Source organism: Dama dama, chromosome 9 (assembly GCF_033118175.1).
Source record: "Dama dama isolate Ldn47 chromosome 9, ASM3311817v1, whole genome shotgun sequence".
NCBI classification, from domain to species: domain Eukaryota; kingdom Metazoa; phylum Chordata; class Mammalia; order Artiodactyla; family Cervidae; genus Dama; species Dama dama.
Genome location: NC_083689.1, coordinates 3,111,758 through 3,134,970, shown reverse-complemented (window position 1 = coordinate 3,134,970; position 23,213 = coordinate 3,111,758).

Here is a 23,213-nt window from a genome sequence, read left to right as displayed (position 1 = left end):
CAAATGCCATGCCAGACTCGGGGAGAATCCCGAGGTTTCCCTCGCACCTAGGCAGGAGTGCTGAGGCGCTGAACAAACACGTGTCTGGAAGGGCCCTCCCCGTCGTAACTCGAGAATATACCCCAGGTTCCGGCCGCAACTCGAGAAAAACCATGAGACTTCCCCCTCGCCGCGAGATGAGGCCCGATTCCCCTGAACTGCGTGCAGAGCAATTCCGTGTTCCACATCAAAAGTGAAAGGAGCCTTGATTTCCTTGATGGCACTCCAGAGAAAACCCAAGATCACTGTCTCAAGTCTAGAGGGATCCTGAGGTCACTGTAGCAGCACGAAAGGGCTCCGTGGACCCCAAATCAACTCGAGATGAGAGCTTAGTCCCTGGCTTAGACTCAAGAGGAATACCAGCTTTCCACAAGCACCTCAAGAGGAGGCTTCTCTCAGCTACAGGTATGTGAGAGGGACCCTGAGTTTGTGGCCTCAAGTGGAATGGACACCGAGATGCTCTGACTCGAAGGAAGGCCGGATATCCCTGCAGTGAATTGAATGCAGGCTCGTCTTGCATCTCCCAAGACGAAGGGATGTCTGAATCCCCTGTGGAGACCAGAGAGAAAGACTTAGTCCTCCGCCTCATCACGACCGGAGGGCTCACATCCTTTGAAAACTCGAGAGGTCCACGGAGATCAATGCTTCCAAAGGAGACGATGCCTGACTCCTCTTGAAAATGGATAGGAGTCCCAAGATCCCTGTCGCACGTGGAAAGGGACCCTGGGTCTCCCGCCTCACCTGGAGACGCGTCCCAATTGCCATGCCAAGACTCGAGGAGAATCCCGAGGTGTCCCTCGCACCTAGGCAGGAGTGCTGAGGCGCTGAACAAACACGTGTCTGGAAGGGCCTTCACCGTCGTAACTCGAGAATATACCCCATGTTCCGGGCGCAACTCGAGAAAAACCATGAGACTTCCCCCTCGCCGCGAGTTGAGGCCCGATTCCCCTGCACTGCGTGCAGAGCAATTCCATGTTCCACATCAAACGTGAAAGGAGCCTTGATTTCCTTGATGGCACTCCAGAGAAAACCCAAAGTCACTGTCTCAAGTCTAGAGGGATCCTGAGGTCACTGGAGCACCACGAAAGGGCTCCGGGGACCCCAAATCAACTCGAGATGAGAGCTTAGTCCCTGGCTTAGAGTCAAGAAGAATACCAAGTTTCCACAAGCACCTCAAGAGGAGGCTTCTCTCAGCTACATGGATGTGAGAGGTACCCTGATTTTGTGGCCTCAAGTGGAATCGACACCGAGATGCTCTGACTCGAAGTAAGGCCGGATATCCCTTCAGTGAATTGAATACAAGCTCGTCTTGCATCTCCCAAGACGAAGGGTTGTCTGAATCCCCTGTGGAGACCACAGAGAAAGACCGAGTTCTCCGCCTCATCGCGACCGGAGGCCTCCCATCCTTTGAAAACTCGAGAGGTCGGCGGAGATCAATGCTTCCAAAGGAGACGCTGCCTGACTCTTCTTGAAAATGGATAGGAGTCCCAGGATCCCTGTGGCACGTGGAAAGGGACCCTGGGTCTCCCGCTTCACGTGGAGACGCGTCCCAATTGCCATGACAAGACTCGAGGAAAATCCCGAGGTGTCCCTTGCACCTAGGTAGGAGTCCTGACGTCGCTGAACAAACACGTGTCTCGAAGGGCCCTCCCCGTCGTAACTCGAGAATATACCCCAGGTTCCGGCCTCAACTCGAGAAAAACCATGAGACTTCCACCTCGCAGCGAGATGAGGCCCGATTCCCCTGCACTGCGTGCAGAGCCATTCCGTGTTCTACATCAAACGTGAAAGGAGCCTTGATTTCCTTGATGGCACTCCAGAGAAAACCCAAGATCACTGTCTCAAGTCTAGAGGGATCCTGAGGTCATTGGAGCAACACGAAAGGGATCCGTGGACCCCAAATCAACTCGAGATGAGAGCTTAGTCTCTGGCTTCGACTCAAGAGGAATACCAACTTTCCACAAGCACCTCAAGAGGAGGCTTCTCTCAGCTACAGGTATGTGAGAGGGACCCTGAGTTTTTGGCCTCAAGTGGAATGGACACCGAGATGCTCTGACTCGAAGTAAGGCCGGATATCCCTGCAGTGAATTGAATGCAGGCTCGTCTTGCATCTCCCAAGACCAAGGGATGTCTGAATCCCCTGTGGAGACCACAGAGAAAGACCTAGTACTCCGCCTCAACGCGACAGGAGGCCTCACATCCTTTGAAAACTCGAGAGGTCTGCGAAGATCAATGCTTCCAAAGGAGAAGATGCCTGACTCCTCTTGAAAATGGATAGGAGTCCCAGGTTCCCTGTGGCACGTGGAAAGGAACCCTGCGTCTCCCGCCTCACGTGGAGACGCGTCCAAATTGCCATGCCAAGACTCGAGGAGAATCCCGAGGTGTCCCTCGCACCGAGGCTGGAGCCCTTACGTCGCTGAACAAACACGTGTCTGAAAGGGCCCTCCCCGTCGTAACTCGAGAATATACCCCAGGTTCGGGCCGCAACTCGAGAAAAACCATGAGACTTCCCCCTCGCCGCGAGATGAGGCCCGATTCCCCTGCACTGCGTGCAGAGCAATTCCTTGTTTCACATCAAACGTGAAAGGAGCCTTGATTTCCTTGATGGCACTCCAGAGAAAACCCAAGATCACTGTCTCAAGTCTAGAGGGATCCTGAGGTCACTGGAGCAACACGAAAGGGCTCCGTGGACCACAAATCAACTCGAGATGAGAGCTTAGTCCCTGGCTTCGACTCAAGAGGAATACCAACTTTCCACAAGCACCTCAAGAGGAGGCTTCTCTCAGCTACAGGTATGTGAGAGGGACCCTGAGTTTGTGGCCTCAAGTGGAATGGACACCGAGATGCTCTGACTCGAAATAAGGCTGGATATCCCTGCAGTGAATTGAATGCAGGATCGTCTTGCATCTCCCAAGACGAAGGCATGTCTGAATCCCCTGTGGAGACCACAGAGAAAAACCTAGTCCTCCGCCTCAATGCGACCGGAGGACTGACATCTTTTGATAATTCGAGAGGTCTGCGGAGATCAATGCTTCCAAAGGAGACGATGCCTGACTCCTCTTGAAAATGGATAGGAGCCCTAGGATCCCTGTGGCACGTGGAAAGGGACCCTGGGTCTCCCGCCTCACGTGGAGACGCGTCTCAATTGCCATGCCAAGACTCGAGGAGAATCCCGAGGTGTACCTCGCACCTAGGCAGGAGTCCTGACGTCGATGAACAAACACGTGTCTGGAAGGGCCCTCCCCGTCGTAACTCGAGAATATACCCCAGGTTCCGGCCGCAACTCGAGAAAAACCATGAGACTTCCCCCTCGCCGAGAGATGAGGCCCGATTCCCCTGCACTGCGTGCAGAGCAATTCCGTGTTCCACATCAAACCTGAAAGGATCCTTGATTTCCTTGACGGCACTCCAGGGAAAACCCAAGATCACTGTCTCAAGTCTAGAGGGATCCTGAGGTCACTGGAGCAACACGAAAGGGCTCAGTGGACCCCAAATCAACTCGAGATGAGAGCTTAGTCCCTGGCTTCGACTCAAGAGGAAAACCAACTTTCCACAAGCACCTCAAGAGGAGGCTTCTCTCAGCTACAGGTATGTGAGACGGACCCTGAGTTTGTGGCCTCAAGTGGAATGGACACCGAGATGCTCTGACTCGAAGTAAGGCCGGATATCCCTGCAGTGAATTGAATGCAGGCTCGTCTTGCATCTCCCAAGACGAAGGGATGTCTGAATCCCCTGTGGAGACCACAGAGAAAGACCTAGTTCTCTGCTTCATCGCGAGCAGAGGCCTCACATCCTTTGAAAACTCGAGAGGTCCGAGGAGATCAATGCTTCCAAAGGAGACGATGCCTGACTCCTCTTGAAAATGGATAGGAGTCCCAGGATCTCTGTGGCACGTGAAAAGGGACCCTGGGTCTCCCGCCTCACGTGGTGACGCGACACAATTGCCATGCCAAAACTCGAGGAGAATCCCGAGGTGTCCCTCGCACCTAGGCAGGGGTGCTGAAGTCGCTGAACATACACGTCTCTCGAAGAGCCATCCCCGTCGTAACTCGAGAATATACCCCAGGTTCCGGCCGCAACTCGAGAAAAACAATGAGACTTCCCCCTCTCCGCGAGATGAGGCCCGATTCCTCTGCCCTGCGTGCAGAGCAATTCCGTGTTCCACATCAAACTTGAAAGGAGCCTTGATTTCCTTGATGGCACACCAGAGAAAACCCAAGATCACTGTCTCAAGACTAGAGGGATCCTGAGGTCACTGGAGCAACAGGAAAGGGCTCCGTGGACCCCAAATCAACTAGAGATGAGAGCTTAGTCCCTGGCTTCGACTCAAGAGGAATACCAATTTCCACAAGCACCTCAAGAGGAGGCTTCTCTCAGCTACAGGTATGTGAGAGGGACCCTGAATTTGTGGCCTCAAGTGGAATGGACACCGAGATGCTTTGACTCGAAGTAAGCCCGGATATCCCTGCAGTGAATTGAATGCAGGCTCGTCTTGCATCTCCCAAGACGAAGGGATGTATGAATCCCCTGTGAAGACCACAGAGAAAGACCGAGTTCTCCGCCTCATCGCGACCGGAGGCCTCACATCGTTTGAAAACTCGAGAGGTCCGCGGAGATCAATGCTTACAAAGGAGACGATGCCTGACTCCTCTTGAAAATGGATAGGAGTCCCAGGATCCCTGTGGCACGTGGAAAGGGACCCTGGGTCTCCCGCCTCACGTGGAGACGCGTCCCAATTGCCATGCCAAGACTCGAGGAGAATCCCGAGGTGTCCCTCGCACCTAGGCAGGAGTGCTGACGTCGCTGAACAAACACGTGTCTGGAAGGCCCCTCCACGTCGTAACTCGAGAATATACCCCAGGTTCCGGCCGCAAATCGCGAAAAACCATGAGACTTCCCCCTCGCCGCGAGTTGAGGCCCGATTCCCCTGCACTGTGTGCAGAACAATTCCGTGTTCCACATCAAACGTGAAAGGAGCCTTGATTTCCTTGATGGCACTCCAGAGAAAACCCAAGATCACTGTCTCAAGTCTAGAGGGATCCTGAGGTGACTGGAGCAACAAGAAAGGGCTCCGTGGACCCCAAATCAACTCGAGATGAGAGCTTAGTCCCTGGCTTAGACTCAAGAGGAATACCGACTTTCCACAAGACCCTCAAGAGGAGGTTTCTCTCAGCTACAGGTATGTGAGAAGGACCCTGAGATTGTGGCCTCAAGTGGAATGGACACAGAGATTCTCTGACTCGAAGTAACGCCCAATATCCCTGCAGTGAATTGAATGCAGGCTCGTCTTGCATTACCCAAGACGAAGGGTTGTCTGAATCTCCTGTGGAGACCACAGAGAAAGACCTAGATCTCCGCATCATCGCGACCGGAGGCCTCTCATCCTTTGAAAACTCGAGAGGTCCACGGAGATCAATGCTTCCAAAGGAGAAGATGCCTGACTCCTCTTGAAAATGGATAGGAGACCCAGGATCCCTGTGGCACGTGGAAAGGGACCCTGCGTCTACTGCCTCATGTGGAGACGCGTCCCAATTGCCATGCCAAGACTCTACGAGAATCCCGAGGTGTCCTCGCACCTAGGCAGGAGTACTGAAGTCGCTGAACAAACACGTGTCTGGAAGGGCCCTCCCCATCGTAACTCGAGAATATACCCCAGGTTCTGGCCGCAATTCGAGAAAAACCATGAGACTTCCCTCTCGCCGCGAGATGAGGCCCGATTCCCCTGCACTGCGTGCAGAGCAATTCCGTGTTCCACATCAAACTTGAAAGGAGCCTTGATTTCCTTGATGGCACTCCAGAGAAAACCCAAGATCACTGTCTCAAGCCTAGAGGGATCCTGAGGTCACTGGAGCAACAAGAAAGGGCTCCGTCGACCCCAAATCAACTCGAGATGAAAGCTTAGTCCCTGGCTTCAACTCAAGAGGAATACCAAGTTTCCACCAGCACCGCAAGAGGAGGCTTCTCTCAGCTACCGGTATGTGAGAGGGACCCTCAGATTGTGGCCTCAAGTGGAATGGACACCGAGGTGCTCTGACTGGAAATAAGGCCCGATATCAATGCAGTGAATTGAATGCAGGCTCGTCTTGCATCTCCCAAGACGAAGGGATGTCTGAATCCCCTGTGGAGACCACAGAGAAAGACCTAGATCTCCGCCTCATCGCGACCGGAGGCCTCGCATCCTTTGAAAACTCGAGAGGACCACGGAGATCAGTGCTTCCAAAGGAGACGATGCCTGACTCCTCTTGAAAATGGATAGGAGTCCCAGGATCCCTGTGGCACGTGGAAAGGGGCGCTGGGTCTCCTGCCTCACGTGGAGACGAGTCCCAATTGCCATGAAAAGACTCGAGGAGAATCCTGAGGTGTCCCTCGCACCTAGGCAGGAGTCCTGACGTCGGTGAACAAACACGTGTCTGGAAAGGCCCTCCCCATCGTAACTCGAGAATATACCCTAGGTTCTGGCCGCAACTCTAGAAAAATCATTAGACTTCCCCCTCGCCGCGAGATGATGCCCGATTCCCCTGCACTGCGTGCAGAGCAATTCCGTGTTCCACATCAAACGTGAAAGGAGACTTGATTTCCTTGATGGCACTCCAGAGAAAACCCAAGATCACTGTCTCAAGTCTAGAGGGATCCTGAGGTCACTGCAGCAACATGAAAGGGCTCCGTGGACCCCAAATCAACCTGAGATGAGAGCTTAGTCCCTGGCTTCGACTCAAGAGGAATACCAACTTTCCACAAGCACCTCAAGAGGAGGCTTCTCTCAGCTACAGGTATGTTAGAGGGACCCTGAGTTTTTGGCCTCAAGTGGAATGGACACTGAGATGCTCTGACTCGAAGTAAGGCCGGATATCCCTGCAGTTAATGGAATGCAGGCTCGTCTTGCATCTCCCAAGATGAAGGGATGTCTGAATCCCCTGTGGAGAACACAGAGAAAGACCTAGTTCTCCGCCTCATCGCGACCTGTGGCCTCACATCCTTTGAAAACTCGAGAGGTCAGCGGAGATCAATGCTTCCAAAGGAGACGATGCCTGACTCCTCTTGAAAATGGATAGGAGTCCCAGGATCCCTGTGGCACGTGGAAAGGGACCCTGGGTCTCCCGCCTCACGTGGAGACGCGTCCCAATTGCCATGCCAAGACTCGAGGAGAATCCCGAGGTGTCCCTCGCACCTAGGCAGGAGTGCTGACGTCGCTGAACAAACACGTGTCTGGAAGGCCCCTCCACGTCGTAACTCGAGAATATACCCCAGGTTCCGGCCGCAAATCGCGAAAAACCATGAGACTTCCCCCTCGCCGCGAGATGAGGCCCGATTCCCATGCACTGCGTGCAGAGCAATTCCGTGTTCCACATCAAACGGGAAAGGAGCCTTGATTTTCTTGATGGCACTCCAGAGAAAACCCAAGATCACTGTCTCAAGTCTAGAGGGATCCTGAGGTCACTGTAGCAACAAGAAAGGGCTCCGTGGACCCCAATTAACTCGAGATGAGAGCTTAGTCCCTGGCTTCGACTCAAGAGGAATACCAACTTTCCACAAGCACCTCAAGAGGAGGCTTCTCTCAGCTACAGGTATGTGAGAGGGACCCTGAGTTTGTGGCCTCAAGTGGAATGGACACCGAGATGCTCTGACTCGAAGTAAGGCTGTATATCCCTGCAGTGAATTGAATGCAGGCTCGTCTTGCATCTCCCAAGACGAAGGGATGTCTGAATCCCCTGTGGAGACCACAGAGAAAGACCTAGTCCTCCGCCTCAACGCGACCGGAGGCCTCACATCCTTTGACAACTCGAGAGGTATGCGGAGATCAATGCTTCCAAAGGAGACGATGCCTGACACCTCTTGAAAATGGATAGGAGTCCCAGGATCCCTGTGGCACGTGGAAAGGGACCCTGGGTCTACCGCCTCACGTGGAGACGCGTCCCAATTGCCATGCCAAGACTCGAGGAGAATCCCGAGGTGTCCCTCGCACCTAGGAAGGAGTCCTGACGTTGCTGAACAAACACGTGTCTGGAAGGGCCCTCCCCGTTGTAACTCGAGAATATAGCCCAGTTTCTGGCCGCAACTCGAGAAAAACCATGAGATTTCCCCCTCGCCGTGAGAAGAGGCCCGATTCCCCTGCACTGCATGCAGAGCAATTCCGTGTTCCATATCAAACGTGAAAGGAGCCTTGATTTCCTTGATGGCACTCCAGAGAAAACCCAAGATCACTGTCTCAAGTCTAGAGGGATCATGAGGTCACTGGAGCAACACGAAAGGGCTCCGTGGACCCCAAATCAACTCGAGATGAGAGCTTAGTCAATGGTTTCGACTCAAGAGGAATACCAACTTTCCACAAGCACCTCAAGAGGAGGCTTCTCTCAGCTACAGGTATGTTAGAGGGACCCTGAGTTTGTGGCCTCAAGTGGAATGGACACCGAGATGCTCTGACTCGAAGTAAGGCCCGATATCCCTGCAGTGAAGTGAATGCAGGCTCTTCTTTCATCTCCCAAGACGAAGGGATGTCTGAATCCCCTGTGGAGACCACAGAGAAAGACCTAGTTCTCCGCCTCAACGCGAACGGAGGCCTCACATCCTTTGAAAACTGGAGAGGTCCGCGGAGATCAATGCTTCCAAAGGAGACGTTGCCTGACTCCTCTTGAAAATGGATAGGAGTCCCAGGATCCCTGTGGCACGTGGAAAGGGACCCTGGGTCTCCCGAATCACGTGGAGACGCGTCCCAATTACCATGCCAAGACTCATGGAGAATCCCCAGGTGTCCCTCGCACCTAGGCAGGAGTCCTGACGTCGCTGAACAAACAGGTGTCTGGAAGGGCCCTCCCCGTCATAACTCGGGAATATACCCCAGGTTCCGGCCGCAACTCGAGAAAAACCATGAGACTTACTCATCGCCGCGAGATGAGGCCCCATTCCCCTGCACTGCGTGCAGAGCAATTCTGTGTTCCACATCAAACGTGAAAGGAGCCTTGATTTCCTTGATGGCACTCCAGAGAAAACCCAAGATCACTGTCTCAAGTCTAGAGGGATCCTGAGGTCACTGTAGCAACACGAAAGGGCTCCAGGACCCCAAATCAACTCGAGATGAGAGCTTAGTCCCTGGCTTCGACTCAAGAAGAATACCAACTTTCCACAAGCACCTCAAGAGGAGGCATCTCTCAGCTACAAGTATGTGAGAGGGACCCTGAGTTTTTGGCCTCAAGTGGAATGGATACCGAGATGCTCAGACTCTTAGTAAGGCCGGATATCCCTGCAGTGAATGGAATGCAGGCTCGTCTTGCATCTCCCAAGACGAAGGGATGTATGAATCCCCTGTGGACACCACAGAGAAAGACCTAGTTCTCCGCCTCATCGCGACCTGTGACCTTACATCCTTTGAAAACTCGAGAGGTCAGCGGAGATCAATGCTTCCAAAGGAGACGATGCCTGACTCCTCTTGAAAATGGAAAGGAGTCCCAGGATCCCTGTGGCACGTGGAAAGGGACCCTGGGTTTCTCGCCTCACGTAGAAACGCGTCCCAATTGCCATGCCAAGACTCGAGGAGAATCCCTAGGTGTCCCTCGCACCTAGGCAGGAGTGTTGACGTCGCTGAACAAACACGTGTCTGGAAGGGCCCTCCACTTCGTAACTCGATAATATACCCCAGGTTCCGGCCGCAACTCGCGAAAAACCATGAGACTTCCCCCTCGCCGCGAGATGAGCCCCGATTCCCCTGCACTGCATTCAGAGTAATTCCGTGTTCCAAATCAAGCGTGAAAGGAGCCTCGATTTCCTTGATGGCACTCCAGAGAAAACCCAAGATCACTGTCTCAAGTCTAGAGGGATCCTGAGGTCACTGGAGCAACACGAAATTTCTCCGTGGACCCCAAATCAACTCGAGATGAGAGCTTAGTCCCTGGCTTCGACTCAAGAGGAATACCAACGTTCCACAAGCACCTCAAGAGGAGGCTTCTCTCAGCTACAGTTATGTGAGAGGGACCCTGAGTTTGTGGCCTCAAGTGGAATGGACACCGAGATGCTCTGACTCGAAGTAAGGCCGGATATCCGAATAGTGAATTGAATGCCGGCTCGTCTTGCATCTCCCAAGATGAAGAGATGTCTGAATCCCCTGTGGAGACGACAGAGAAAGACCTGTCCTCCGCCTCATCGAGACCGGAGGCCTCACATCCTTTAAAAAGTCGAGAGGTCTGCGGAGGTCAATACTTCCAAAGGAGACGATGCCTGACTCTTCTTGAAAATGGATAGGAGTCCCAGGATTCCTGTGGCACGTGGAAAGGGACTCTGGGTCTCCCGCCTCACGTGGAGACGAGTCCCAATTGCCATGCCCAGACTCGAGGAGAATCCCGAGGTGTCCCTTGCACCTAGGCAGGAGTCCTGACGTCGCTCAACAAACACGTGTCTGGAAGGGCCCTCCCCATCGTAACTTGAGAATATACCCCAGGTTCCGGCCGCAACTCGAGAAAAACCATGAGATTTCCCCCTCGCCGCGAGATGAGGCCCGATTCCCCTGCACTGCGTGCAGAGCAATTCCGTGTTCCACATCAAACTTGAAAGGAGCCTTGATTTCCTTGATGGCACTCCAGAGAAAACCCAAGATCACTGTCTCAAGTCTAGAGGGATCCTGAGGTCACTGGAGCAACACGAAAGGGTTCCGTAGACCACAAATCAACTCGAGATGAGAGCTTAGTCCGTGGTTTCGACTCAAGAGGAATACCAACTTTCCACAAGCACCTCAAGAGGAGGCTTCTCTCAGCTACAGGTATGTGAGATGGACCCTGAGTTTGTGGCCTCAAGTGGAATGGACACCGAGATGGTCTGACTCGAAGTAAGGCCGGATATCCCTGCAGTGAATTGAATGCAGGCTCGTCTTGCATCTCCCAAGACGAAGGGATGTCTGAATCCCCTGTGGAGACGACAGAGAAAGACCTAGTCCTCCGCCTCATCGCGACCGGAGGCCTCACATCCTTTGAAAACTCGAGAGGTCCGAGGAGATCAATGATTCCAAAGGAGACGATGCCTGACTCTTCTTGAAAATGGATAGGAGTCCCAGGATCCCTGTGGCTCGTGGAAAGGGACACTGGGTCTCCCGCCTCACGTGGAGACGCGTCCCAATTGCCATGCCAAGACTCGAGGAGAATCCCGAGAAGTCCCTCGCACCTAGGCAGGAGTCTTGACGTCGCTGAACAAACACGTGTCTGGAAGGGCCCTCCCCGTCGTAACTCGAGAATATACCCCAGGTTCCGGCCGCAACTCGAATAAAACCATGAGACTTCCCCCTCGCCGCGAGATGAGTCCCGATTCCCCTGCACTGCGTGCAGAGCAATTCCGTGTTCCAAAACAAACGTGAAAGGAGCCTTGATTTCCTTGATGGCACTCCAGAGAAAACCCAAGATCACTGTCTCAAGTCTAGAGGGATCCTGAGGTCACTGGAGCAACACGAAAGGTCTCCGTGGACCGCAAATCAACTCGAGATGAGAGCTTGGTCCCTGGCTCGACTCAAGAGGAATACCAACTTTCCACAAGCACCTCAAGAGGAGGCTTCTCTCAGCTACAAGTATGTGAGAGGGACCCTGAGTTTGTGGCCTCAAGTGGAATGGACACCGAGATGCTCTGACTCGAAGTAAGGCCGGATATCCCTGCAGTGAATTGAATGCAGGCTCGTCTTGCATCTCCCAAGACGAAGGGATGTCTGAATCCCCTGTGGAAACCACAGAGAAAGACCTAGTTCTCCGCCTCCTCGCGACCGGAGGCCTCACATCCTTTGAAAACTCGAGAGGTCCGCGGAGATCAATGCTTCCAAAGGAGACGATGCCTGACTCCTCTTCAAAATGGATAGGAGTCCTAGGATCCCTGTGGCACGTGGAAAGGGACACTGGGTCTCCCGCCTAACGTGGAGACGCGTCCCAATTGCCATGCCAAGACTCGAGGAGAATCCCGAGGTGTCCCTCGCACCTAGGCAGGAGTCCTGACGTCTCTGAACAAACACGTGTCTGGAAGGGCCCTCCCCGTCGTAACTCGAGAATATACCCCAGGTTCCGACCGTAACTTAAGAAAAACCATGAGACATCCCCCTTGCCGCGAGATGAGGCCCGATTCCCATGCACTGTGTGCAGAGCAATTCCGTGTTCCACATCAAACTTGAAAGGAGCCTTGATTTCCTTGATGGCACTCCAGAGAAAACCCAAGATCACTGTCTCAAGTCTAGAGGTATCCTGAGGTAACTGGAGCAACAAGAAAGGGCTCCGTGGACCCCAAATCAACTCGAGATGAGAGCTTAGTCCCTGGCTTCGACTCAAGAGGAATAACAACTTTCCATAAGCACCTCAAGAGGAGGTTTCTCTCAGCTACAGGTATGTGAGAGTGACCCTGAATTTGTGGCCTCAAGTGTATTGGACACCGAGATGCTATGACTCGAAGGAAGGACGGATATCCCTGCAGTGAATTGAATGCAGGCTCGTCTTGCATCTCCCAAGACGAAGGGATGTCTGAATCCCCTGTGGAGACGACAGAGAAAGACCTAGTCCTCCGCCTCATCGCGACCGGAGGCCTCACATCCTTTGAAAACTCGAGAGGTCTGCGGAGATCAATGCTTCCAAAGGATACAATACCTGACTCCTCTTGAAAATGGATAGGAGCCCAGGATCCCTGTGGCACGTGGAAAGGGACCGTGGGTCTCCCGCCTCACGTGAAGACGCGTCCCAATTGCCATGCCAAGACTCGAGGAGAATCCCGAGGTGTCCCTCGCACCTAGGCAGGAGTCCTGACTTCGGTGAACAAATACGTGTCTGGCAGGGCCCTCCCCGTCGTAACTCGAGAATATACCCCTGGTTCCGGCCGCAACTCGAGAAAAACCATGAGATTTCCCCTTCACCGCGAGATGAGGCCCGATTCCCCTGCACTGTGTGCAGAGCAATTACGTGTTCTACATCAAACGTGAAAGGAGCCTTGATTTCCTTGATGGCACTCCAGAGAAAACCCAAGATCACTGTCTCAAGTCTAGAGGGATCCTGACGTCACTGGAGCAACACCAAAGGGCTCCATGGACCCCAAATCAACTCGTGATGAGAGCTAGTCCCTGGCTTCGACTCACGAGGAATACCAACTTTCCACAAGCACCTCAAGAGGAGGCTTCTCTCAGCTACAGGTATGTGAGAGGGCCCCTGAGTTTGTGGCCTCAAGTGGAATGGACACCGAGATGCTCTGACTCGAAGTAAGGCCGGATATCCCTGCAGTGAATTGAATGCAGGCTCGTCTTGCATCTCCCAAGACGAAGGGATGTCTGAATCCCATGTGGAGACCACAGAGAAAGACCTAGTTCTCCGCGTCATCGAGACCGGAGGCCTCCCATCCTTTGAAAACTCGAAAGGTCCGCGGAGATCAATGCTTCCAAAGGAGACGATGCCTGACTCTTCTTGAAAATGGATAGCAGTCCCAGGATCCCTGTGGCACGTGGAAAGGGACCCTGGGTCTCCCGCCTCACGTGGAGACGCGTCCCAATTGCCATGCCAAGACTCGAGGAGAATCACGAGGTGTCCCTCGCACCTAGGCAGGAGTCCTGACGTCGCTGAACAAACACGTGTCTGGAAGGGCCCTCCCCGTCGTAACTCGAGAATGTACCCTAGGTTCCGACCGTAACTTGAGAAAAACCATGAGCCATCCCCCTTGCCGCGAGATGAGGCCCGATTCCCATGCACTGTGTGCAGAGCAATTCCGTGTTCCACATCAAACTTGAAAGGAGCCTTGATTTCCTTGATGGCACTCCAGAGAAAACCCAAGATCACTGTCTCATGTCTAGAGGTATCCTGAGGTCACTGGAGCAACAAGAAAGGGCTCTGTGGACCCCAAATCAACTCGAGATGAGAGCTTAGTCCCTGGCTTCGACTCAAGAGGAATACCAACTTTCCATAAGCACCTCAAGAGGAGGCTTCTCTCAGCTACAGGTATGTGAGAGTGACCCTGAGTTTGTGGCCTCAAGTGGAATGGACACCGAGATGCTCTGACTCGACGTAAGGCCGGATATCCCTGCAGTGAATTGAATGCAGGCTCGTCTTGCATCTCCCAAGATGAAGGGATGTCTGAATCCCTTGTGGAGACGACAGAGAAAGACCTAGTCCTCCGCCTCATCGCGACCGGAGGCCTCACATCCTTTGAAAACTCGAGAGGTCCGCGGAGATCAATGCTTCCAAAGGAGAAGATGCCTGACTACTCTTGAAAATGGATAGGAGTCCCAGGATCCCTGTGGCACGTGGAAAGGGACCCTGGGTCTCCCGCCTCACGTGGAGACGCGGCCCAATTGCCATGCCAAGACTCGAGGAGAATCCCGAGCTGTCCCTCGCACCTAGGCAGGAGTCCTGACGTCGCTGAACAAACACGTGTCTGGAAGGGCCCTCCCCGTCGTAACTCGAGAATATACACCAGGTTTCGGCCGTACTCGAGAAACACCATGAGACATCCCCCTCTCCGCGAGATGAGGCCCGATTCCCCTGCACTGCGTGCAGAGCAATTCCGTGTTCCACATGAAACGTGAAAGGAGCCTTGATTTCCTTGATGGCACTCCAGAGAAAACCCAAGATCACTGTCTCAAGTCTAGAGGGATCCTGAGGTCACTGGAGCAACAGCAAAGGGCTCCATGGACCCCATATCAACTCGTGATGAGAGCTTAGTTCCTGGCTTCGACTCAAGAGGAATACCACCTTTCCACAAGCACCTCAAGAGGAGGCTTCTCTCAGCTACAGGTATGTGAGAGGGACCCTGAGTTTGTGGCCTCAAGTGGAATGGACACCGAGATGCTCTGACTCGAAGTAAGGCCGGATATCCCTGCAGTGAATTGAATGCAGGCTCGTCTTGCATCTCCGTAGACGAAGGGATGTCTGAATCCCCTGTGGAGACCACAGAGAAAGTCCTAGTCCTCCGCCTCATCGCGACCGGAGGCCTCACATCCTTTGAAAACTAGAGATGTCTGCGGAGATCAATGCTTCCAAAGGAGACGATGCCTGACTCCTCTTGAAAATGGATAGGAGTCCCAGGATCCCTGTGGCACGTGGAAAGGGACCCTGTGTCTCCCGCCTCACGTGGAGACGGGTCCCAATTGCCATGCCAAGACTCTAGGAGAATCCCGAGGTGTCCCTCGCACCTAGGCAGGAGTGCTGACGTTGCTGAACAAACACGTGTCTGGAAGGGCCCTCCCCGTCGTAACTCGTGAATATACCCCAGGTTCCGGCCGCAACTCGAGAAAAACCATGAGACTTCCCCCTCGCCGTGAGATGAGGCCCGATTCCCCTGCACTGCATGCAGAGCAATTCCGTGTTCCACATTCAACGTGAAAGGAGCCTTGATTTCCTTGATGGCACTCCAGAGAAAACCCAAGATCACTGTTTCAAGTCTAGAGGGATCCTGAGGTCACTGGAGCAACTCGAAAGGGCTCCGTGGACCCCAACTCAACTCGAGATGAGAGCTTAGTCCCTGGCTTCAAATCAAGAGGAATACCAACTTTCCATAAGCACCTCAAGAGGAGGCTTCTCTCAGCTACAGGTATGTGAGAGTGACCCTGAATTTGTGGCCTCAAGTGTAATGGACACCGAGATGCTCTGACTCGAAGTAAGGCCGGATATCCCTGCAGTGAATTGAATGCAGGCTCGTCTTGCATCTCCCAAGACGAGGGATGTCTGAAAGCCCTGTGGAGACGACAGAGAAAGACCTAGTCCTCCGCCTCATCGTGACCGGAGGCCTCACATCCTTTGAAAACTCGAGAGGTCTGCGGAGATCAATGCTTCCAAAGGAGACAATGCCTGACTCCTCTTGAAAATGGATAGGAGTCCCAGGATCCCTGTCGCACGTGGAAAGGGACCCTGGGTCTCCCGCCTCAAGTGGAGACGCGTCCCAATTGCCATGCCAAGACTCGAGGAGAATCCCAAGGTGTCCCTCGCACCTAGGCAGGAGTCCTGACGTCGCTGAACAAACACGTGTCTGGAAGGGCCCTCCCCGTCGTAACTCGAGAATATACCCCAGGTTCCAGCAGCAACTCGAGAAAAACCATGAGACTTCCCCCTCGCCGCGAGATGAGGCCCGATTCCCCTGCACTGCGTGCAGAGCAATTCCGTGTTCGACATCAAAAATGAAAGGAGCCTTGATTTCCTTGATGGCACTCCAGAGAAAACCCAAGATCACTGTCTCAAGTCTAGAGGGATCCTGAGGTAACTGTAGGAACACGAAAAGGCACCGTGGACCCCAAAACAACTCAAGATGAGAGCTTAGTCCCTGGCTTCGACTCAAGAGGAATTCCAACTTTCCTCAAGCACCTCAGGAGGAGGCTTCTCTCAGCTACAGGTATGAGAGAGGGACCCTGAGTTTGTGGCCTCAAGTGGAATGGACACCGAGATACACTGCCTCGAAGTAAGGCCGGATATCCCTGCAGTGAATTGAATGCAGGCTCGTCTTGCATCTCCCAAGAAGATGGGATGTCTGAATCACCTGTGGAGACCACAGAGAAAGACCTAGTTCTCGCCACATCCCGACCGGAGGTCTCACATCCTTTGAAAACTCGAGAGGACCGTGGAGATCAATGCTTCCAAAAGGGACGATGCCTGACTCCTCTTGAAAATGGACAGGAGTTCCAGGATCCCTGTGGCACGTGGAAAGGGACACTTGGTCTCCCGCCTCATGTGGAGACGCGTCCCAATTGCCATGCCAAGATTCGGGGAGAATCCCGAGGTGTCCTTCGCACCTAGGCATGAATCCTGACGTCGCTGAACAAACACGTGTCTCCAAGGTCCCTCCCCGTTGTAACTCGAGAATATACATCAGGTTCCAGCCGCAACTTGAGAAAAACCATGAGACTTCCCCCTCGCCGCGAAATGAGGACCGATTCCCCTTCACTGCGTGCAGAGCAATTCCGTGTTCCCATCAAATGTGAAAGGAGCCTTGATTTCCTTGATGGCACTCCAGAGAAAACCCAAGATCACTGTCTCAAGTCTAGAGGGATCCTGAGGTCACTGGAGCAACATGACAGGGCTCCGTTGACCCCAAATCAACTCGAGATGAGAGCTTAGTCCCTGGATTCGAATCAAGAGGAATACCAACTTTCCACAAGCACCTCAAGAGGAGGCTTCTCTCAGCTACAGGTATGTGAGAGCGACCCTGAGTTTGTGGCCTCAAATGGAATGGACACCAAGATTCTCTGACTCGAAGTAAGGCCGGATATTCCTGCAGTGAATTGAATGCAGGCTCGTTTTGCATCTCCCAAGATGAAGGGATGTCTGAATACCCTGTGGAGACCACAGAGAAAGACCTAATTCTCCCCCTCATCGCGACCCGAGGCCTCACATCTTTGAAAATTCGAGAGGTCCACAGAGATCAATGCTTCCAAAGGTGACAATGCCTGACTCCTCTTGAAAATGGATAGGAGTCCCAGGATCCCTGTGGCACGTGGAAAGGGACCCTGGGTCCCCGCCTCACGTGGAGACGCGTCCGCATTGCCATGCCAAGACTCGAGGAGAATCCCGAGGTGTCCCTCGCACCTAGGCAGGAGTCGTGACGTCGCTGAACAAACACGTGTCTGGAAGGGCCCTCCCCGTCGTAACTCGAGAATATACCCCAGGTTCCGGCCGCAACTCGAGAAAAACCATGAGACTTCCCCCTCGCCGTGAGATGAGGCCCGATTCCCCTGCACTGCATGCAGAGCAATTCCGTGTTCCACATTCAACATGAAAGGAGCCTTGATTTCCTTGATGGCACTCCAGAGAAAACCCAAGATCACTGTTTCAAGTCTAGAGGGATCCTGAGGTCACTGGAGCAACTCGAAAGGGCTCTGTGGACCCCAACTCAACTCGAGATGAGAGCTTAGTCCCTGGCTTCGACTCAAGAGGAATACCAACTTTCCACAAGCACCTCAAGAGGAGGCTTCTCTCAGCTACAGGTATGTGAGAGTGACCCTGAATTTGTGGCCTCAAGTGTAATGGACACCGAGATGCTCTGACTCGAAGTAAGGCCGGATATCCCTGCAGTGAAATGAATGCAGGCTCGTCTTGCATCTCCCAAGACGAGGGATGTCTGAAAGCCCTGTGGAGACGACAGAGAAAGACCTAGTCCTCCGCCTCATCGCGACCGGAGGCCTCACATCCTTTGAAAACTCGAGAGGTCTGCGGAGATCAATGCTTCCAAAGGAGACAATGCCTGACTCCTCTTGAAAATGGATAGGAGTCCCAGGATCCCTGTCGCACGTGGAAAGGGACCCTGGGTCTCCCGCCTCAAGTGGAGACGCGTCCCAATTGCCATGCCAAGACTCGAGGAGAATCCCAAGGTGTCCCTCGCACCTAGGCAGGAGTCCTGACATCGCTGAACAAACACGTGTCTGGAAGGGCCCTCCCCGTCGTAACTCGAGAATATACCCCAGGTTCCAGCAGCAACTCGAGAAAAACCATGAGACTTCCCCCTCGCCGCGAGATGAGGCCCGATTCCCCTGCACTGCGTGCAGAGCAATTCCGTGTTCGACATCAAAAGTGAAAGGAGCCTTGATTTCCTTGATGGCACTCCAGAGAAAACCCAAGATCACTGTCTCAAGTCTAGAGGGATCCTGAGGTAACTGTAGGAACACGAAAAGGCACCGTGGACCCCAAAACAACTCAAGATGAGAGCTTAGTCCCTGGCTTCGACTCAAGAGGAATTCCAACTTTCCTCAAGCACCTCAGGAGGAGGCTTCTCTCAGCTACAGGTATGAGAGAGGGACCCTGAGTTTGTGGCCTCAAGTGGAATGGACACCGAGATACACTGCCTCGAAGTAAGGCCGGATATCCCTGCAGTGAATTGAATGCAGGCTCGTCTTGCATCTCCCAAGAAGATGGGATGTCTGAATCACCTGTGGAGACCACAGAGAAAGACCTAGTTCTCGCCACATCGCGACCGGAGGTCTCACATCCTTTGAAAACTCGAGAGGACCGTGGAGATCAATGCTTCCAAAAGGGACGATGCCTGACTCCTCTTGAAAATGGACAGGAGTTCCAGGATCCCTGTGGCACGTGGAAAGGGACACTTGGTCTCCCGCCTCATGTGGAGACGCGTCCCAATTGCCATGCCAAGATTCGGGGAGAATCCCGAGGTGTCCTTCGCACCTAGGCATGAATCCTGACGTCGCTGAACAAACACGTGTCTGCAAGGTCCCTCCCCGTTGTAACTCGAGAATATACATCAGGTTCCAGCCGCAACTTGAGAAAAACCATGAGACTTCCCCCTCGCCGCGAAATGAGGCCCGATTCCCCTGCACTGCGTGCAGAGCAATTCCGTGTTCCCCATCAAATGTGAAAGGAGCCTTGATTTCCTTGATGGCACTCCAGAGAAAACCCAAGATCACTGTCTCAAGTCTAGAGGGATGAGGTCACTGGAGCAACATGACAGGGCTCCGTTGACCCCAAATCAACTCCAGATGAGAGCTTAGTCCCTGGATTCGAATCAAGAGGAATACCAACTTTCCACAAGCACCTCAAGAGGAGGCTTCTCTCAGCTACAGTATGTGAGAGCGACCCTGAGTTTGTGGCCTCAAATGGAATGGACACCAAGATTCTCTGACTCGAAGTAAGGCCGGATATTCCTGCAGTGAATTGAATGCAGGCTCGTTTTGCATCTCCCAAGATGAAGGGATGTCTGAATACCCTGTGGAGACCACAGAGAAAGACCTAATTCTCCCCCTCATCGCGACCCGAGGCCTCACATCTTTGAAAATTCGAGAGGTCCACAGAGATCAATGCTTCCAAAGGTGACAATGCCTGACTCCTCTTGAAAATGGATAGGAGTCCCAGGATCCCTGTGGCACGTGGAAAGGGACCCTGGGTCCCCGCCTCACGTGGAGACGCGTCCGCATTGCCATGCCAAGACTCGAGGAGAATCCCGAGGTGTCCCTCGCACCTAGGCAGGAGTCCTGACGTCGCTGAACAAACACGTGTCTGGAAGGGCCCTCCCCGTCGTAACTCGAGAATATACCCCAGGTTCCGGCCGCAACTCGAGAAAAACCATGAGACTTCCCCCTCGCCGTGAGATGAGGCCCGATTCCCCTGCACTGCATGCAGAGCAATTCCGTGTTCCACATTCAACGTGAAAGGAGCCTTGATTTCCTTGATGGCACTCCAGAGAAAACCCAAGATCACTGTTTCAAGTCTAGAGGGATCCTGAGGTCACTGGAGCAACTCAAAAGGGCTCTGTGGACCCCAACTCAACTCGAGATGAGAGCTTAGTCCCTGGCTTCAAATCAAGAGGAATAGCAACTTTCCATAAGCACCTCAAGAGGAGGCTTCTCTCAGCTACAGGTATGTGAGAGTGACCCTGAATTTGTGGCCTCAAGTGTAATGGACACCGAGATGCTCTGACTCGAAGTAAGGCCGGATATCCCTGCAGTGAATTGAATGCAGGCTCGTCTTGCATCTCCCAAGACGAGGGATGTCTGAAAGCCCTGTGGAGACGACAGAGAAAGACCTAGTCCTCCGCCTCATCGCGACCGGAGGCCTCACATCCTTTGAAAACTCGAGAGGTCTGCGGAGATCAATGCTTCCAAAGGAGACAATGCCTGACTCCTCTTGAAAATGGATAGGAGTCCCAGGATCCCTGTCGCACGTGGAAAGGGACCCTGGGTCTCCCGCCTCAAGTGGAGACGCGTCCCAATTGCCATGCCAAGACTCGAGGAGAATCCCAAGGTGTCCCTCGCACCTAGGCAGGAGTCCTGACGTCGCTGAACAAACACGTGTCTGGAAGGGCCCTCCCCGTCGTAACTCGAGAATATACCCCAGGTTCCAGCAGCAACTCGAGAAAAACCATGAGACTTCCCCCTCGCCGCGAGATGAGGCCCGATTCCCCTGCACTGCGTGCAGAGCAATTCCGTGTTCGACATCAAAAGTGAAAGGAGCCTTGATTTCCTTGATGGCACTCCAGAGAAAACCCAAGATCACTGTCTCAAGTCTAGAGGGATCCTGAGGTAACTGTAGGAACATGAAAAGGCACCGTGGACCCCAAAACAACTCAAGATGAGAGCTTAGTCCCTGGCTTCGACTCAAGAGGAATTCCAACTTTCCTCAAGCACCTCAGGAGGAGGCTTCTCTCAGCTACAGGTATGAGAGAGGGACCCTGAGTTTGTGGCCTCAAGTGGAATGGACACCGAGATACACTGCCTCGAAGTAAGGCCGGATATCCCTGCAGTGAATTGAATGCAGGCTCGTCTTGCATCTCCCAAGAAGATGGGATGTCTGAATCACCTGTGGAGACCACAGAGAAAGACCTAGTTCTCGCCACATCGCGACCGGAGGTCTCACATCCTTTGAAAACTCGAGAGGACCGTGGAGATCAATGCTTCCAAAAGGGACGATGCCTGACTCCTCTTGAAAATGGACAGGAGTTCCAGGATCCCTGTGGCACGTGGAAAGGGACACTTGGTCTCCCGCCTCATGTGGAGATGCGTCCCAATTGCCATGCCAAGATTCGGGGAGAATCCCGAGGTGTCCTTCGCACCTAGGCATGAATCCTGACGTCGCTGAACAAACACGTGTCTGCAAGGTCCCTCCCCGTTGTAACTCGAGAATATACATCAGGTTCCAGCCGCAACTTGAGAAAAACCATGAGACTTCCCCCTCGCCGCGAAATGAGGCCCGATTCCCCTGCACTGCGTGCAGAGCAATTCCGTGTTCCCCATCAAATGTGAAAGGAGCCTTGATTTCCTTGATGGCACTCCAGAGAAAACCCAAGATCACTGTCTCAAGTCTAGAGGGATGAGGTCACTGGAGCAACATGACAGGGCTCCGTTGACCCCAAATCAACTCGAGATGAGAGCTTAGTCCCTGGATTCGAATCAAGAGGAATACCAACTTTCCACAAGCACCTCAAGAGGAGGCTTCTCTCAGCTACAGGTATGTGAGAGCGACCCTGAGTTTGTGGCCTCAAATGGAATGGACACCAAGATTCTCTGACTCGAAGTAAGGCCGGATATTCCTGCAGTGAATTGAATGCAGGCTCGTTTTGCATCTCCCAAGATGAAGGGATGTCTGAATACCCTGTGGAGACCACAGAGAAAGACCTAATTCTCCCCCTCATCGCGACCCGAGGCCTCACATCTTTGAAAATTCGAGAGGTCCACAGAGATCAATGCTTCCAAAGGTGACGATGCCTGACTCCTCTTGAAAATGGATAGGAGTCCCAGGATCCCTGTGGCACGTGGAAAGGGACCCTGGGTCCCCGCCTCACGTGGAGACGCGTCCGCATTGCCATGCCAAGACTCGAGGAGAATCCCGAGGTGTCCCTCGCACCTAGGCAGGAGTCCTGACGTCGCTGAACAAACACGTGTCTGGAAGGGCCCTCCCCGTCGTAACTCGAGAATATACCCCAGGTTCCGGCCGCAACTCGAGAAAAACCATGAGACTTCCCCCTCGCCGCTGGATGAAGCCCGATTCCCCTGCACTGCGTACAGAACAATTCCGTGTTCCACATCAAACGTGAAAGGAGCCTTGATTTCCTTGATGGCACTCCATACAAAACCCAAGATCACTGTCTCAAGTCTAGAGGGATCCTGAGGTCACTGGAGCAACACGAAATTTCTCCGTGGACCCCAAATCAACTCGAGATGAGAGCTTAGTCAATGGTTTCGACTCAAGAGGAATACCAACTTTCCACAAGCACCTCAAGAGGAGGCTTCTCTCAGCTACAGGTATGTTAGAGGGACCCTGAGTTTGTGGCCTCAAGTGGAATGGACACCGAGATGCTCTGACTCGAAGTAAGGCCCGATATCCCTGCAGTGAAGTGAATGCAGGCTCTTCTTTCATCTCCCAAGACGAAGGGATGTCTGAATCCCCTGTGGAGACCACAGAGAAAGACCTAGTTCTCCGCCTCAACGCGAACGGAGGCCTCACATCCTTTGAAAACTGGAGAGGTCCGCGGAGATCAATGCTTCCAAAGGAGACGTTGCCTGACTCCTCTTGAAAATGGATAGGAGTCCCAGGATCCCTGTGGCACGTGGAAAGGGACCCTGGGTCTCCCGAATCACGTGGAGACGCGTCCCAATTACCATGCCAAGACTCATGGAGAATCCCCAGGTGTCCCTCGCACCTAGGCAGGAGTCCTGACGTCGCTGAACAAACAGGTGTCTGGAAGGGCCCTCCCCGTCATAACTCGGGAATATACCCCAGGTTCCGGCCGCAACTCGAGAAAAACCATGAGAC